Raw genomic sequence first — 20203 nt, 5'->3', positions numbered from 1 at the left:
ACATTCCCGATCGGATTACTCCCCTTTCATTATTATTTCCAGAACGCGACTATTTTCCTCGGACAAAGACCAATGCTATGAATTGGATTCGCGGACATGCCATTCACTATCTATATGGACAAACTGTAGACTCCGTACTCGATTTTTGGACATACCGCAATGACCATCATTATTTCGTTACCCGTCACCCAAAACACAGACAATTTTTCTCGAACTTCCTTGGGAGTGCTTTCCACGACCCGCCTCGCAGCGGGAATGTGTTAATACAAGAGAGAAGAAGGTTTCCTGTTTGAACCAATGAACAAGTCTGAACAATTGAACGGAACACATCAATTTCGAGAAGACGTGACTCAACATATTACCAGCGGGGTGCAGAAGGCCTCTGACTAATTACACAATAAAAAAATAAACAAAGAAATAAAAATAAAAATAAAATTCAGAAAAAGGAAGATTTTGTTTTGTTTGAAAGGATAGTCCTAACCTTGAATTCCCATATTTCCCCTGGTATATAGGCAGCGCTCTGGGATAGGTTTAGTCAGGAGCAAACGCCTGAAGTGGACCAGATTATAGGATGAAAAGTGGACCAGATTATAGGATGAAAAGTGGCGGTGGTACTTAGTTTCTTTTTTTAGTTCCATTTTCCCAAGGGGTTTTAAAAGAAAATAAAAAATAAAAAGGTGGCCTAGTGGTTAAGCCGTTGGAAAAATTGAAATAATAATTTAAAAAAGTGGTAACGTGCTTGCCCAACATGCTGCGGACCCGGGTTCGATTCCCACCCGAGTTGGATAGTTTCTCCGCTCGTGAACGGGGTGTTGTGTTCTCATCATCATTTCATCTTCACCGACTCGCAAGTCATCCATTGTGGCGTCACCTGGAATAAAACTTGCAATTCGCCGGCAGAACATCCCTGTACGGGATCTCCAATCCAACAATTCCACAGGATCATTTCATTTTTACAATGGAAGATCCACAGCGTTAGATCACTACTATCCGTGCCTTACGTTAATGCTCTACTATTTTATTCGAATCAGGAAGCAAAATTAAGTCCTGATTTCAGCTAACACAATAATTGTTGTCAAACGGAGGGAAACATCGTCGACAGAGAGAGTTGTAAATTTCCCATATTTTCGCTGTCTTAAACACTCTCGGACATCTTGGCGCATCAGTTCAGGGTAAAACGCCGAGCTTTCAACGATTACTACCACTATCTTTGTCAGGGGCAACTGAGTATGAAAACTGCTGCTGTGGTGCCCTTATATAGCCCATAGACAGCTTCTAATTGGTCGGTAATGATGTAATGCTGTCGCAGATGGTGTCAACTTCTACACTGGTGGCGCCACCATATTGCGACGAATATCTCTGGCTCTTTTCTACGCGACAGCTCGCTTCCGTGCACAGCTGAGATTATATCCGCTGTCCCGGTTGATCTTCCCTCACATTCTTATTTCTACAGCTTCTTTAAGTACAGAATCCCAGTACGTAAGGGCCAGAGACAAAACTTTTTTTTTCCTTTCAATAGTACTTTCTGTCTCTCTGGGAAGCTGTGCTCAGCAACTGCATATTTCTCCAATTCTTGATTTTTAATATACCGTTGATGCTCTGCACAGCGATGGAAACGGTGCGGATGGACTGACTGACTCACAAGGGATGTAAATCCCAGGGATCCTGAGGCCCAGACTGCTTTAAACGGGCGCACCATCTCCTTTAGCTTCTTAGGAGATCGCAAAATAGACCTTATACCTCCCGTCTTCCCAGGACTCTGTTTTGCTGCATGTAGCGTCGGAGAAAGAATGGAAGGTTTAACTGGTGGCTCATTACGTGAATGTTCAATATTTTCGAGGTTCCCTCTTCTTGGAGAAGGCCAACTTCATGTCACGTGACCCATCTACACAGGGAAATGTGATTATCATAATAAAATAAGAGAAATCAGAGCTCGCACGGAAAGATTTAAGTCTTCATTTTCCCGTGCGCTGTTCCGTAGTGGAACGGTAGGGAAGTAGCTTGGAGGTGGTTCGATCAACCCTGTACAAGGCAATTAACTGTGAACTGCAGAATAATCATGTAGATGCAGATGTTTCATACATGTTCACCTCGCAGACATGCCTCGTAGTACATTTATTCTCTGATAAAATTACTTGACAAGAATCCATCAAGTTTGAGAGTAACAGGGATATTTCAAATACAAAACTAGGAAGAAAATCATCTGCATTATTGTCGAATGAATCTAACTATGGCACAGAAATATGTTAAAAATATTGTTACAAAACTCTCTCCTTGACATCTACCAGTGGAGATAATATGTCTGGCAGATAGCACAAGTGACTGCAAATGTAGATTAAAGATATTTCTCCCTGAGACACCTTCTCGAAGAGAAATAATCAGTCATTTTCGACCAAAAACACATAGTTCATAAATCAAAAGTTAAAGAAACTGTATAATGTGACTTTGAAAGTGCCATCAGCTACGAAACTCAAAATTCAAGTTCAGGAGCCTTCCTTTTGTTCCACACATCCATGAACTCGTTGAAATATGATCTGTCACACACTTTCAAATACTCCATGACGGTGTGGAATGGTTTCGCAGGTTTCCACGATACGGCGTCGAAGAGTTCCTGGATCCGGTTTGTATGCTTTATAAACATATTGTCTAAGAGCTCTCAAAGACAAAAATCCAAAGGCCCAATGTCGGTATGACGAACAGGTAGTGGAGCTGATCCTCCCGTACCGTTCCATCTGTCGCGGTAGATACCAACCATTTCATCCGGAATAATAAGAATAAAACAAACCATTGGCAAACCATGAAACGATCATTTTAGCAGTGTACGCTTTCAGCAGGCTTCCCATAATGTTGATTCTGACATACCACTTACTAAATTGAAACAGAATTGCAAATGGTGCAACACTACGATTCGGCTATTACATCAAAACTAGATGTCATAGAGTCATCTGTGTGGGTTGGAGAACTTATCACGAAAACATATGCTCTCTGGTATCCCCAGCACTTTATTTATAGTGCATTGCTTTTCTCACTGTAGTCGTATGTCAATGATATTTCTTCTGCGTTCCTCTCTTGCAACTAAATCTTAAGTAGTTACAGATCGCCCTTAAGTATGTGTTTTACACATGTCACCCAACGCTAAGACCACTGCATAACAAGCGTGGCACAATATCAGAAGAGAGAATATGCTGAGAACTTTTTGCTGGCACAGTTCTCCTATTACACAGATGAGCTGTGCGCATAGTGTGGGATGAAATGGCATGGAAATTGTAAAAGTGCTTCAAAGGACAAATGCGCGGAAAGTATGTTTCATTTAGACGAAACATCTAAATTGCACACAGATTCACCAGAAATTTTGGAGATATACGCACCAGTTCGAATGTTGCGTCCAGTTATATTAAAAAGGGTATCCTCATTAGAGCTCATAATTCATCATTAGCTTTTTCTCGATTCCTGGTATTCTGCCACTTCTGGTAAAAAATCCATTTCCACAGCTATTAGTCTTCCTTTGAAATCACAAATTAAAATCCATGGTTCCGATCCATAGCATAGGCCAAATTAAACCACTCATCTACCCACTTCTGTAGCAGTTTCAGCACAGGTTGCACTGTTCCCACATTCTGTTTTTCCCTCCCACCCATGGCATCAAGCGCTGTTGCCAGATGCCACCCCATCGACCTTACATACGCCATTTGTCTTATGTATAAAACCACGAGAAATTCAAAATTTAGCACGACATTCAAAAAACAGCCTAATTTTGCTACTTATAAAATGGTGCAGTCCAAGATGACAGACCTAGTCCAGTTGTCCTAAGAGTGAATTGGTGGGTAATCCAAGATGGACAATTATCCTATTGCTTGAAAATCCACGATTACTGACTTTCTCACAGCCCTATGAGTCATAATCCAAGACAGCGGAACTTAGCATAGCCTGTATGGTTATCAGTTTTCCTTAGCTCAAAGACATCACAGTACAGTATTGTGAACATTAGCACAGCCTCTAAAGTCGTTAGATTCTATGTTCTAAGTTTAAGAGGATCATGAAATATCAGGAAATTAAAAAATCCTTAGTTTTCTCAAAATCCTGTTATGTAATGCTTGTAGTGAGGTTCGACCTGTCTCTAAGTTTAAAATTCACATCCAAGCTTAAAATAGCTAGAAACGTATGTACATTATTATTATTTCTTTCCTTTCTCAGATGTTATATCTGGTTAAAAATGGAAAGTGAAGGGACCTTGATCAAGCTTGACTTCCTTCTAACTGTATGGTATACGTTACATTACATTTAGGAACTGTCGAGTAATTGAACATGTATCAATAATTACAGATTTCTGTAGTTATATATATACGTTTCGATGTAGCTGTATTGCATTGATGTACTGGTGGATATTGTGTGGTACGACTCCTGTAGTTGATAGTATAAATGGTATAATGTCAACCTTATCCTGATGCCACATGTCTTTGACGTCCTCAGCCAGTTGGATGTATTTTTCAATTTTTTCTCCTGTTTTCTTCTGTATTGGATATGGATATTTCGATTAATTGTGTTAGTTTCTTCTTTTTATTGGTGAGTATGATGTCAGGTTTGTTATGTGGTGTTGTTTTATCTGTTGTAATGGTTCTGTTCCTGTATAATTTGTATTCGTCATTCTCCAGTACCTTTTGTGGTGCATACTTGTACGTGGGAACGTGTTGTTTTATTAGTGTATGTTGTGTGGCAAGTTAATATGTTTCAAATGGCTCTGAGCACTATGGGACTTAACATCTCTGGTCATCAGTTCCCTAGAACTTAGAACTGCTTAAACCTAATTAACCTAAGAACATCACACACATCAATGCCCGAGGCAGGATTCAAGCCTGCGACAGTAGCGGTCACGCGGTTCCAGACTGAAATGCCTAGAACCGCACGGCCACACTGGCTGGTGTGTATGGCAAGTTGTTGACGTATTATTTTTGCTACATTGTCATGTCTTCTGGTGGATTCTGTATTTCTAGTATTGTACATCCGCTTGTGATGTGATCTACTGTTTCTAATTGTTGTTTGCAAAGTCTGCATTTATCTGTTGTGGTATTAGGATCTTTAATAATATGCTTGCTGTAATATCTTGTTTATTGTTTGATCCTGTATTGCTATCATGAATCCTTCAGCCTCACTGTATATATTGTCTTTTCTTAGCCATGTGTTGGATGCGTCTTGATCAATGTGTGGCTGTGGTATATGGTACAGGTGCTTGCCATGTAGCGTTTCCTTTTTCCAATTTACTTTCTTCGTATATGTTGATGTTATGTGATCTAAAGTTTTGTAGAAGTGGTTATGAAATTGCAATGGTGTAGCCGATGTATTTATATGAGTGATTGCTTTGTGTATTTTGCTAGTTTCTGCTCATTCTGTAAAGAATTTTCTTAAATTGTCTACCTGTCCATAATGTAGGATTTTTTATGTAGATAAATCCCCTTCCTCCTTCCTTTCTGCTTAATGTGAATCTTTCTGTTGCTGAATGTATGTGATGTATTCTATATTTGTGGCATTGTAATCGTGTAAGTGTATTGAGTGCTTCTAGGTCTGTGTTACTCCATTTAACTGCTCCAAATGAGTAGGTCAATATTGGTAAAGCATTAGTATTTATAGCTTTTGTCTTGTTTCTTGCTGTCAATTCTGTTTTCAGTATTTTTGTAAGTCTGTGTCTATCTTTTTCTTTTAGTTCTTCTTTAATATTTGTATTATCTATTCCTATTTTTTGTCTGTATCCTAGATATTTATAGGCATCTCTTTTTTACACCGCTTCTATGCAGTAGCTCTGGTTATCCGATATGTAATCTTCTTGTTTAGTGTGTTTTCCCTTGACTATGCTATTTTTCTTACATTTGTCTGTTCCAAAAGCCATATTTATATCATTGCTGAATAATTAGTAATTGGTTGAGTTGTTGATTCGTTGCTGCCAGTAGTTTTAGGTCACCCATGTATAGCAAATGTGTGTTTTTGTGTTGGTATGTTCCAGTAATATTGTACCCATATTTTGTATTATTTAGCATGTTGGATAGTGGGTTCAGAGCAAGGCAGAACCAGAAAGGACTTAGTGAGTCTCCTTGGTGTATCCCACGGTTAATTTGTATTGGCTCTGATGTGATATTATTTGAATTTGTTTGGATATTAAGTGTGGTTTTCCAATTTTTCATTACTATTTAGGAACTGTATCAATTTAAGATCTACTTTGTATATTTCCAATATTTGTAGTAACCATGAGTGGGGTACACTATCAAAAGCTTTTCGATAATCAATGTATGCATATTGTAGCGACCTTTGTTTAGTTTTAGCTTGAAATGTCACCTATATCTACATCTACATCCACATGACTGCTCTGCAATTCACATTTAAGTGCTTGGCAGAGGGTTCATCGAACCACAATCATACTATCTCTCTACCATTCCACTCCCGAACAGTGCACGGGAAAAACGAACTCCTAAACCTTTCTGTTCCACCTCTGATTTCTCTTATTTTATTTTGATGATCATTCCTACCTATGTAGGTTGGGCTCAACAAAATATTTTCGCATTCGGAAGAGAAAGTTGTTGACTGAAATTTGGTAAATAGATGTCGTCGCGACGAGAAACGTCTTTGATTTAATGACTTACATCCCAATTCGCGTATCATATCTGCCACTCTCCCTCGGCTATTACGTGACAATACAAAACGAGCTGCACTTTTTTGCACCCTTTCGATGTTCTCCGTCAATCCCACCTGGTAAGGAACCCACACCGTGCAGCAATATTCTAACAGAGGACGGACGAGTGTAGTGTAAGCTGCCTCTTTAGTGGACTTGTTGTATCTTCCAAGTGTGCTGCCAATGAAACGCAACCTTTGGCTCGCCTTCCCCACAATATTATCTATGTAGTCTTTCCACCTGAAGTTGATCGTAATTTTAACACCTCTGCATATATTATCAGTTGCTCTTTAACTCCTCGTGCTCCTTTGCAAAAGCCTTTTTGTTCTTCATTTCTAATTTTGTTCTGTGTTGTATATGTCATTAATTTCTGTGTTGGTAGGCATGTTATGGGGCGATATTTTGCTGGGTTTACTGTGTCTGCTTGATCTTTAGGTTTCAGATAAGTTATTCCATGTGTAAGTGTATCAGGGAATGTGTATGGGTCTGCAATGTAACTGATAAATAATTTAGTCAGATGTGAAGGTGTTGAGGTGAACTTCTTTAGCCAGGAATTTGCTATTTTATCTTTTCCAGGGGCTTTCCAATTGAGAGTAGAATTAATTGCTTGAGTGACTTCATGTTGCAAAATTATTACTTCAGGCATTTGTGGAATCATCTTGTATGAGTCTGTTTCTGCTTGTATCCACTGTGCGTGGCTGTTATGTTGTACCGGGTTTGACCATATGTTGCTCCAGAAGTGTTCCATGTCTGTTATGTTTGGTGGATTGTCTATTTTAATGTGTGTGTTACCTGTTGTCTGGTAAAATTTCTTTTGGTTTGTGTTGAATGTTTGATTCTGTTTCCTTCTATCTTCACTTTTTTGTATCTTCTAAGTCGTTTGGCCAATGCTTGTAATGTCTGCTTCTTTTCATCTAATTGCTCTATCGCTTCTCGTTATGAGATTTTACCTAACCTTTTTCGTTTTTTGTCTGATATTTCATTTCTTATAAATTGTGTTAGCTGTCCGATGTCTTTTCTCAGTTTTTCTATTCTGTTCTGTAGCCTGTGTTGCGATGCTAGTTTTGTGGGTTTCCTCTGCCTGTTGGCTGGTTCTGATCTCTGCCTAGTGTGTATATTTAGTGTAGTGAGTGCTCCTATATAAACCAGTAGTTGTAGCTCTTCCATAGTTGTATTTTCATTTATTTTGTTGTGTACGATTGTGTTGATAGTTGTTATTGTTGTTTCGACTTATTGGTTATTTGTTGGTCTATCCAAGAATGGTCTAATGTCTGTATTTGTGTCTTTGTATTCTATATATGTCAGCTGAAATTTTTCTTCTATATCTAACATGTGTGTCACTTTATGTTTGACTTGTGCTTGTTCTGGTGGCTGTCTTAAGATTTCGTTTTCCTCTGATTGTTTAATTGATGTGTGTTGTTCTTTGTTTGTTTGAGTCCATTACTGTATTTTCTTCTTCTTCTGATTGCACATTATCTTGTTCCAGTATTTTTTGTACTTGCTGTTTGATGTTTTCTAATTCTGACTGGGGTTTCCTGTTATTTTTGATTATTACACTGATCTGATCAGCTAGTCGTTGTTCTGTTAAAAATTTTAATTCTCGGTATCTGGTAATAAATGTTGTGTATACTTGTGATCTTTATTCAGTTGTGTTCGTTCCTAAGTTTGTTGCTTGGTAATAACAGAACATGAGGTGTCGGTTAACTTCATCTGACCATCTCATCCTCTGTCTTTGTTTTCCTTCTAGAGTGGTTGCAGGAAGCATATCCTGCAAAACACCTCTATTTGGATTTAAATCATTTTCCGTTTGGCTAGCAGTTTCGTTACCATTGTGGACGGGCATAGGATTCAAGCATCGTCCCTGACCATGACAGCGCTTGTTTGAGGCTTCATTAGTTCTGTCCTGAACCAACTAATCACACTAAAAGGGGGTTAGCCCTATTGGTGGTTTGTTCTTTTCGTCGCATTTTACGACTAGCAGAACATACTGGAGGCCTATTGTTTTCCTGGGCCTCCACGGGGTTTATCATTATTATTATTATTATTGGTATTATTATTACAGGATAATTAACACAAAGATCAATTAATAACGAAATTTTGCTGTGTTCCTATTATCTTCTGCCAAGCCTCTCTGTTCAGGCCATCATCTTTGTATACAAGACAATGCTCTATTATTTTGTTGATGTGGCTGTTCCAAGAATGTTGTGGTCTGTCACATTTACGTCTGTCGGGTGGTTTCAACTCAAAAATTTTCTTTGTCCACTGGTGACCAAGCAAACTCAATAAATCACCATACCGCTGATCCTCTTTTAATTCTGTCTATCAATGTTTCATTTGCCCTCATAGGAGTTCTTAATTCGCAATTAGTTTTTTTCCATTCCTGGTATTCTGCCACTTTAGCTAAATAATACATTTCCACAACTATTAGTCTTCTTTTGAAGTCAGCATTTAAAATACAGAGTTCCGATTCATAGCATAGGCAAATTCAAGAACTAGCCTACCCACTTTTTCCATATTGTTGTTAGAAATATTCTTGTCCCACCAAGAAGAATTCGTACATCTTTCACATTTTTCTTCTTGTTGTTATAAATGTTCTTATCGCACCAAGAGGAATTCATACACCCTATACTTTTCTGCTTTGTTGTATTCAGTGTTTCACTTCCGTATTACCCAAACCAATTTTGTCAATATATGCCACCTAAATATTTAAATTTTTTACCTGCCTCATAATTGTCCTTCACTGATGTGAAGTTCAAATCTAGTGTGACTATTCACTACCAGATAATCAGATTTATCTGTAGTCCACATTTGTCATATTTCTAATGTAAGCATCTTATCAAGAACTCAAGTCCGTACTCACCTTGTCCTAAAATGGCTTTGCCATCAGAAAAACTTGACAAAAAGACTTGTACATCATTAACAATACTTCCACTCCTCCACTGATGTTCTTCCATCTTCAAAGAACAATTTTTACATAAAAACTGAAGAATATGTATGATGTACTGAAACCTTGTCTCGACCTTTTTGTGACACCAATAGCTTCTCCTGATTTGGATATCTGAACATTTCACCAATAACCTATAAAAGATAGTCATCCACATTTATATCTTTCAGAGCTTCAGGTAGTTTTGCTCTAGGAAATCTGTCATAAGCTTCTACAAAATCTACAAATTTACTGTGCCCTACTGCTATAAATTTCTCCGTTAGCTGTTGTAAAATAAAGAGATTATCTGTACAGGATCTGTTCTGATTAAACTTACTCTGATCTCCCCCAGTATGATGGCTAACCCTCTGGCCTTTTTCTCATGCCAAATTTCGCCATATAAGCGGCTCATCTGGCAATCCACACTAATGTCTATGTAACAGTTAGCGTCTCTTCCATTCCCCTTCTTGAAAATGGAAACCATATATAACATTGTACACTCTGCGGGAATTTCATCGGTTGCCAATCACAAATTCACCTACCGTAAGTCCAATATGGTGGGAAGCCATCTGGTTGTCAGAAATAGACCAGTCGTAATAACTTTGGAACTGTATAGCTCACGTTGCTGTATATATAGACACTTACCACTGTCATGTGTAGCATAACAGGAATTGTAGAGGTACAAACCAGCATCTTCGTTTAAACACGGCGACCCTTACGATCACAGCACAGAGAACCAGCAGCCTTCTGCGAGCCATCGACGCACCACCCTACATCATGCTGGAGTGAGTCAGTGCGTCCGATTGATGCGCTTTCCTGCCGCTGCTGCTGCCGCCGGTGTCCTAAGATCTGTAGGCTCAAGCCAACTCCCCGTATTCACCTCAGAGATAATATTAATCTTGACCTCCACTGCACTCCGTACGATGTTCTATGATGTTTGTGTATTCAGCTGACACAGCATAAGACACTTGCACTGACGAATCTGTACCTGCAGTATGGAATTAAAGTGGTCGTCTGTTTTATGCTTCAGGTAGTGTGTCCCAGGCAAACGGAACTGCTCTAATTTTAGAACTGTATGGCAACCTATTGAGCTTCACAACCGTTATGAGCAGCACGACGGACTTCCTCAACTACCTCAACCTTTTACCGCCATAATTTCTGCCAATTTTCTGTGGTCCCATCTCCAACTGCACTCGCCCTGCTCTATATATTCATGATGTTCGTTTTGTGTCATGCAGTACCCTCCAAACCCTCCAACATGGGTCTCCATCGATCAGATGCTTACACTGACACATTCCTAGGGTCTTAATAACACGTAATTTTTAGGTCTGAAGGTGACCTACGACGTCGATGGACGTTCAGGTCAAGCACTAAGACAGGAGCCGACACAATCGTGCTCACTGCTCTAGACTGTAACACTGCTAGATGCTACATGGAGCGGCAAAGGAAAGTTACCTGGAGAAAACAAACACACCAGAGGGAAGGAATTACAATACAAGCCTGAATATATCAGATGCTGAAACTGACCACCATTCATCTGTTGGCATTTTTGGGCCCTGGCGAAATAGTTTCTGAAGGTGGATCAAAGATGGACTGCTGGAATTGCTAAAGTCTCAACTGAAATGTTCTGCTGCAGTTGTTTATGACTGTGAGCGTTATTTCGATACACCTTAGACTTAAGGGCTCCCCACACAAAGTAATTGCACTCTGGCAGTTTAACTAGGGCCGCAAACAGACTGACCTCTGCTAACAACTCTACCAGAGATGAAGATTGTGTAAATGTGCTCCACGTCTGGCCGGCCATATGGTCCGTTGCTCCATCCTGTTGGAAGTAACTAGGTGTCTTTTCCTCTTCTGTTAATACTGCCACAAATTGTTTCAAAATGTTGGCAATGAAAAGTGCCGAAGTCAGCCTCTTATGAAAGAAGATGAGATCAATAGCGAGGAGTGCAGACACTGCACACCAAACACCACCTTTCTGATCATGCCGTGGTGTTTACTGGAAGTTACGCAGATTCTCCGCTGCCCAGAACTTGTGATTTCGTGAGCTGACATAACCACTCAAGTGAAATCAGGCTTCATCAAACATGTCAAAGCTACACTCCTGGAAATGGAAAAAAGAACACATTGACACCGGTGTGTCAGATACACCATACTTATTCCGAACACTGCGAGAGGGCTGTACAAGCAATGATCACACGCACGGCACAGCGGACACACCAGGAACCGCGGTGTTGGCCGTCGAATGGCGCTAGCTGCGCAGCATTTGTGCACCGCCGCCGTCAGTGTCAGCCAGTTTGCCGTGGCATACGGAGCTCCATCGCAGTCTTTAACACTGGTAGCATGCCGCGACAGCGTGGACGTGAACCGTATGTGCAGTTGACGGACTTTGAGCGAGGGCGTAAAGTGGGCATGCGGGAGGCCGGGTGGACGTACCGCCGAATTGCCCAACACGTGGGGCTTGAGGTCTCCACAGTACATCGATGTTGTCGCCAGTGGTCGGCGGAAGGTGCACGTGCCCGTCGACCTGGGACCGGACCGCAGCGACGCACGGATGCATGCCAAGACCGTAGGATCCTACGCAGTGCCGTAGGGGACCGCACTGCCACTTCCCAGCAAATTAGGGACACTGTTGCTCCTGTGGTATCGGCGAGGACCGTTCGCAACCGTCTCCATGAAGCTGGGCTACGGTCCCGCACACCGTTAGGCCGTCTTCCGCTCACGCCCCAACATCGTGCAGCGCGCCTCCAGTGGTGTCGCGACAGGCGTGAATGGAGGGACGAATGGAGACGTGTCGTCTTCAGCGATGAGAGTCGCTTCTGCCTTGGTGCCAATGATGGTCGTATGCGTGTTTGGTGCCGTGCAGGTGAGCGCCACAATCAGGACTGCATACGGCCGAGACACACAGGGCCAACACCCGGCATCATGGTGTGGGGAGCGATCTCCTACACTGGCCGTACACCTCTGGTGATCGTCGAGGGGTCACTGAATAGTGCACGGTACATCCAAACCGTCTTCGAACCCATCGTTCTACCATTCCTAGACCGGCAAGGGAACTTGCTGTTCCAACAGGACAATGCACGTCCGCATGTATCCCGTGCCACCCAACGTGCTCTAGAAGGTGTAAGTCAACTACCCTGGCCAGCAAGATCTCCGGATCTGTCTCCCATTGAGCATGTTTGGGACTGGATGAAGCGTCGTCTCACGCGGTCTACACGTCCAGCACGAACGCTGGTCCAACTGAGGCGCCAGGTGGAAATGGCATGGCAAGCCGTTCCACAGGACTACATCCAGCATCTCTACGATCGTCTCCATGGGAGAAAAGCAGCCTGCATTGCTGCGAAAGGTGGATATACACTGTACTAGTGCCGACATTGTGCATGCTCTGTTGCCTGTCTCTATGTGCCTGTGGTTCTGTCAGTGTGATCATGTGATGTATTTGACCCCAGGAATGTGTCAATAAAGTTTCCCCTTCCTGGGACAATGAATTCACGGTGTTCTTATTTCAATTTCCAGGAGTGTATTTGCTGTGGCCGCCCACTGCAGACATCGTAGCGCCTATTGCATCGGCATCCTATTTCACATCGAACAATCACGGGATGCCTACGTCACAGGGCGTATATTCACCAGGAAAACCTACGTCGTCCGTGTTGTCAACAGAAATAGTTACAGGCGGCCACACCACAACACAATACCAGGTCTCTACCAACGGCCACCAGGGACCGCTACCCATTCGCGGAACCAGACGCCGCAGCTATCCCAGGATCTACTTTGCTATGCCAGGCACGTGATCGCAAATAGTTCCGGCAGATACATCCTCCAAACGGGTGTTACAGGGTGACGCACTGCAGTCAGCGGGCAGTTCTACGCACGCTTGGAAATCTATAGAGCTACCACCCCGGCAGCCAGAGTCGGAAGCCTCTTCTAGCTTGCCGATTCCTTGCAGACGGACTTGGTATAAACGGTGAACATCTTGACATTATAAAATTGTTTGATTATAATCTCTCCCCGTGAAGGATCGGGTCTTTCCTATTATTATTTTAATTGGTGACGATCAACAGTTGGGATCGAGTCTGTTGTTCTTTTTGGAGATTGTATTATAGTTTCGTTTTCGTCAGTCAGTAAATTGTTTTCGGACTTGCATTTTCCCCATTTCTATTCTGCTAGCGCAGATACTTCACTATTAATTGTTATCACAGCATATGGTCACTCAAATAACTGGAGATTCTGAGAAAATCTGCTAGTTTTAATGAATGAAAAACAGCCACTCAGTGCCAGTGGAGTACTCTACGCCATCATCGACGTGATATGCTAGTCTCTTGCGACAGGTGTCTGGTTGATGTCGTAGGACTATGAAGCATTCTTTGGTGAACTACAGGGAAATTGTTTTGGTGTGCAGGCACATTTCAGAATGTTGTTTTGACTTGTTCAAGACATCCTGTCTGACTTCATTTTCGGTCTAAGCGTTGCACGGCACTCCTTGCTGGCACTTTGACACCATTAAACTCCAGAGCAAATAACTGACCACAGCGATTCCACGACTTCGTTGTCACATAACTTTCTGCAACGAACACCCGCAGCTCCACTGTGAGTACCATCGACCCCTTTGCACTGCTCTACTCACAATGACATAGCCCGCGCTGGCCGCGGTGACCGTGCCCTTCTAGGCGCTTCAATCCGGAACCGCGCGACTGCTACGGTCGCAGGTTCGAATCCTGCCTCTGGCATGGACGTGTACGATGTCCTTAGGTTAGTTAGTTTTAAGCAGTTCTAAGTTCTAGGGGACTGATGGCCTCGGATGTCTCATAGTGCTCAGAGCCACATAGCTCGCACTACGCACTGAACTGGTATGAACTCATGGTGTGCGCGTCAGGGGGTGTGGTTATATGCATAGATTCACGTCCATCGTATCCACTTATCCAGGCCACTTTTATTTACCCCACTCCATGCAATACTCCATAGAGGAATGCATAACAGTGCTTTTAAGCCTAAACCTTCCTCCTCTTTAAGAACAACAGTCTTTCCTTGGAACTCTTTCAGTCCTATCACAAATCAGTCCCGATATTCTACATTTTGCTTATGTGAAAACAGTATGTATTTCTATCGAACGCATTATCAACCTAGACGTTGACATGTTGTGCCTTCCAGGTCTCGTGGGCAAATAGTCCGAGCCGATTTCCACACAGTTATCGTTTATGGAATGGATACTGATACAATGTCTCCTGAAAAGTCATAAGATCTGTTCCAAAATAACACAGCCGACTAATGATATCAATACACACCTTTAGTTGTACACAAGAACTGGGTGACAGTTCTTGAAAATAGGGATGGTTGCTTAATAGCGTGATAGTCGACCTTTTGCGTACAATATAATGATGAATATGCGTGACAAAAGGCTTTGGTAGTTTTCTGCATGTATATAACAGCAAATGTTTACGAAATTTCCCCAGAAATTGGCTCGGTAGTTCTGAGATTTTTCAGACAGCCCAACGGAATGCACAGTTACCTCGAAGACTCCGAAAATGGGTCGGCAGTAAAATATATTTCGAGAAGAGCAATACAGGTTATAGAAGAGGAGGGAACTGGAGTGCAGTGATATAACAGTTCGTTAACACTTTTTGCAATGAAAATAAACGGAAAATTACAAAGACTGACATTCAGGACGTTTATACTTCTACTGCCATGTAAAATAACACAATAGATTTTATAACAAGACAATCGAATGAACGGAATGCATTGTAGCAGTTCAAACACGTGTTAAGGTTCTCTTTGAGAAACAATAACGCAGAAGTTTACAGAAAATACAATTGCAACAGGTTGCAGGACGATTCACATTTTGCGTAAGGAGCTTGATGACAGGAGAAATCAGGAGTTGTACAGAACCATACACTCGTTTTTCGCTCGCTGAAGTATCGTTTCTTGGTAGTCTGATACGTTTTCATGCAAAGTCCAGTGACGCAAAGATGCTACGAGGGATGAGACGTACATTGGTAGGTAAGAGCACTTTATCATTTATAATGAAATCCGAAAATGTATGATATTTATGCAGATATCAAAAAAGGTATAGCGCACACCAAGATCTCCCATTGCGAAGTACTGTGTTTCTGAATGCCTGTTAAAAAAAAAGGCCTAAGTAAATAGATGAGCTAAAAGTTCCAAGGACATGTTATCTAATGGGTTAGCTAATTCACAAAATTTTACGGATTAAAATACTAAAGACTTGCATTCTTAGATGTCGCAAACACACGCCTGTGTTGTCGTACTCAACGTGAAGGTATTTGGTTCGAATGGTGTGCCGTTGCTGATGGTGATCAGTCCTCGAATGCGAAGATGAACTCGGCGGTCTCCTTGTTGCTATTCGAGAGGCGTAAAATATGTGCTGACTTCATGTTCCACACTTTCATTTCCAACCATCCACAACATATTTAGGGCTTCATAATAGGTTGGAGGAAGTCATCAAAAATTCATTTCCTTGCCCAGGGAGGCTACGCGGGAGTCCAGCGTGTGGCCCTGTTGCTCATAACCTGAACACGGGATTCAATTTTATATTTTGATAATAATGACATATCTAGTTAAAGAATGAATTTTCACTCTGTACTGGAGAGCGCGCTAATTTGAAATTTCCTGGCAACCCAGAATCTTGACTTTTGCGAGAAACGCTTTCACAGTCTGAGCTATCCATGGTTGACTCGCCACCATCTAAGCTTTATTTCCGCAATTATCGCTCTTCTACGTTCAAAGCTTGTTTTGCCTGCAAGAGATAAAGGTTGCCGGTTCGAACCCAGGTCTGGTACACTGTTTTAATCTTCGCAGAATCACACTACAGGTGTCGTAGTCGACAGACAAAACGTGTACCTCGAAAACAACGATTCACTATCAGTCGTCGCTGACGTATTAGCTCTAATTCGAATATCGGAAGCCACAAATCCCTCGTGAAACAGAGACGTTAGCGTGTGTATGTGAAATCTTATGGGACTTAACTGCTAAGGTCATCAGTCCCTAAGCTTACACACTACCTAACCTAAATTATCCTAAGGACACACACAGACACACATGCCCGAGGGAGGACTCGAACTTCCGCCAGGACCAGCCGCAAAGACGTTAGTACTGATCTATTATATAGCCTGACAATTAGACCCTTCGGATCGAACATACTTTACCACAAATGTGTATGTTATCGTGTAGACCCACCAGTTACAATACAGGGTGTTTCAGAAGTGATGGACATCATTCAGGTATATGCCAGGAATGATAATTCGAAACAAAAAAGTCAAATACACATAGACTATAATAAGCATACCTTAAGAGCTATGGGCAATTATTAATCTTCGATATTCTGAAAAAAAAAATCTCTTCTGCTGCAAACTCTTTGCTTTCCATATTTTGAGAAGTAGTAGCATGAAACAAAACAACAAAACATGTTCAATAAACATATGCTCTAAAACACATACCTTAAAAGTTATGAGCACTTGTTCGTTAGAAGAGTTATGTTTCAAAATAGCGATGACGAAAAAGTGCTTATAGCTCTCAAGGTATGCACTTTAGGGTACATGTTTGCTGGACTTTTTTTCACCGTATCTTCACTGGCAGTCGGGACTCACCACTGGAGACAGCTCTGCCAGACTGATGACTAGTCTGAGATGCCTCGATTGCAGTGGGATGCCAACCTGACCCGAAGCCAACCATATGGCCCGACAATCTGGAGTAATTGTCTAGGGTGCAATTTCTTCCTCTAACAGGGCCCCTTTGGTTGTCAAGCGCGGCACCCACACAACACAGAGGTACGCTGACGATATTCTACTTCCCGTTTTGTTGCCATTCATGGACAGCCATCCCGGATTTACGTTTCAGCAAGATAATGCACGCCCGCAGACGCCGAGAGATTCTACTGCTTGTCATCACGGTTGCCTAACATCCTGACCAGCAAGGTCGCCGGATCTCACCCCAGTTGAGAAATTTTGGAGCATTAAAGGCAGGACCCTCCAACCATCTCTTGACTTTGACCACCTGTCGCGTCAACTGGACGGAATTTGGTACCATACCCTCAGAAGGACATCCAAGAACTCTGTCAGTCACTGCTAAGCCGAATAATCGCTTCCCGAAGAGCCAGAGGTGGATAAACGTGTTACTGATTTTCTCAATTTGTGAAGTTCTTTTTCTTGAATAAATCATCCAGTTTTCCTTAAATTATAATAATTTGTTTGTCTGAACATGTAAATCACATCCACTGATTTCTGTCCTATTCGAAAAAAACTTTCGTGGTGCGTCGTTTGTTTTGTCTTAGTGTATATTTTAGCTCTTGTAGTGTAACATGAGCCTGCCGCCAACGCAAACAGTTTCAACTGAAAATCAAATAATAAGCACGACCATCACGTATTTTAATCCCGTCGTGTCGCAGGCATTATCATTATTTCGACAGCGACAGAAGAACGACAAAACTCTGAGAAATTTATTTAATAAATTTGATTTAATTACTTAATGTAACTATGCGTGTGGTGAAACAATTTTACAGAATTACGTAGCAAAATGAATTACAAATTAAAATTTAATATGAATTAATAAGTGTTTTATGTTTGTGCACGCACAGAAAGAATACGTTTACAGCAGGTGCGTATATCAGAGGGAACACATACTTTCTTTAGATTTTTCTTCAATATGCAAGTATACGACAAAATTTCATTCCGTCGCTCTTCTAGCCTCTATTAAATTTCTTGAAGAGTACTGAAATCCTTAGAGCCATACTTTTATATTAAAAAAACAGTACACATCTTCAGAACCAGAGTGTATTGGTTCGAATTTAATAATTTAAATAAAGTACGATACTTAGTACATTTCGGTTACACGAATATTCGTACCCATAATTAATTTCTTATCAGCAGTTCTGCGCTGTAATTTTAAATTTTTAGGCAACTGGGTGCTGGTCAGTGATTAATGCGTTCAAATCGGTGACTAAACTGACAATTGCATCTACAGTTAATGAAGCAGCGCAAATCTAAGTTTGCTTTCAGATGTTTCAGAGGAAGCGAAGTATATGTTTTAAACATATTATTGAAGGAACAAACCAATGAGAGACGAAAGAAAGACAGGCGCAGGGTGAAAGGTCATTCCTGGCGGAAAAGCCAACTAGTATCAAATATCGGCCTTAATTTGAGGAAGAAACTTCTGAGAAAGTGCGTCTGGGACACAGAATTGTATTGAAGTGAAGCGTGGATAGTGGGGAAAATCAGAAAAGGAGAGATTTGGAAACGCTGGAGACGTGGAGCTATAGAAAGATGTTGAATATTAGGTGGGCCGGGAAGAAAATAAAGTCAGGATATCCAGATTTGGAAACGCTAGAGACGTGGAGCTATAGAAAGATGTTGAATATTAAGTGGGCCGGGAAGGAAAAAAGAAGTCAGGAGATCCGCAGCAGAATCGGAGAGAAGAAGAAAATGTGGAAAATAGAGACAGGAAGGAGGTACAAGATGGCAAGGCAAGTGATGCAACGCACTAAAATCGCTTGTTACACACTTTTTTTGTCTTAAAGGTCTTAACAAAGTGTGTGACAGACTTTTAAAGTTTGTTGATTTCGTATGTGCCTAAGGAACGGCCAGATACCTATTGAATTACCTCGTTATTGACCAGTTAACTTCCTGTAAGTTGATTAAACTGGAGAGACTTGATGAAACTTGAGAGGCAGAGTATGGTTGTATAATTGAATTAATGCACTAAACAGCAGCTGAGTAATATTCGGTATGTCAGTAGGTTTTGTTGAACTCCTGCTTCATACTGTAAATACAACGAGAGAATGAATCACGAGATCGACCGGAAAAGTACTAATTCCGGCTCACTAGGCTGTTGTTCAATGTTAAATTTCGAAAAGTCGCTTGCAGGAAATATTTCGAAATACGCAAACTTAGGCTGGAATTTCGCATGTCTATAAATACGACGCTACAGTTCAAAGTCCACGTAGCTAATCAGAATTTCACAAATCTTTAAACACAACACTTCAGTTCAGAATAAAAACTCACAAACCTATAGAGAATTTTTCCGACTCTAAATCCGCTCTGCTGTCCAGAGTTAAAGTACAAAAGCGCAGCTTTCGAAAACCTCTCAAGTCCCCGAACTCCCGCAGAAATTCTACGGTCCACAACATGTCCAACACTTCAGGGAATTTTCTCTGCCTGGGGACTTGGCGTTTGTGTTGTCCCCATAATTTCATCATCATCATCATTCTTGGAAAAACTGGTTTGTAAAAATTTGGGACTTAGTAAGGATTCTGATGACCGCGCAGTTGAACGCCCCACAAACCAATCATCATCATCACCACCACCACCACCACCATCATCCGACACTTTAGTCGAGACTGACTCGATGTTTATCGGCACACGCCATTACGCATCGTCCTCTAAAAGGGAACTGGCCCAGCCCACCATGGCCGCTGTCCTCATACAAGTGCAAATTAGCGGTGGAAAAAAACCGATCGGTTAAAACCGATACCCGTATTTTAGTTTCGAATTACCGGTATTTTTCGGTATTTGTTTAGACTCAATTATAAAAACTTTTTCTTATTTTTTGCTAATAACAGAGTAAAAACAAACTGAAATATCAAGAATCTGTTACGTACCAACCCTGTCTCAGGC

The sequence above is a fragment of the Schistocerca gregaria genome, chromosome 1 (genome assembly GCF_023897955.1).
Source record: "Schistocerca gregaria isolate iqSchGreg1 chromosome 1, iqSchGreg1.2, whole genome shotgun sequence".
Taxonomy (NCBI): Eukaryota; Metazoa; Arthropoda; class Insecta; order Orthoptera; family Acrididae; genus Schistocerca; species Schistocerca gregaria.
Note: the sequence above shows the minus strand (reverse complement) of the source record.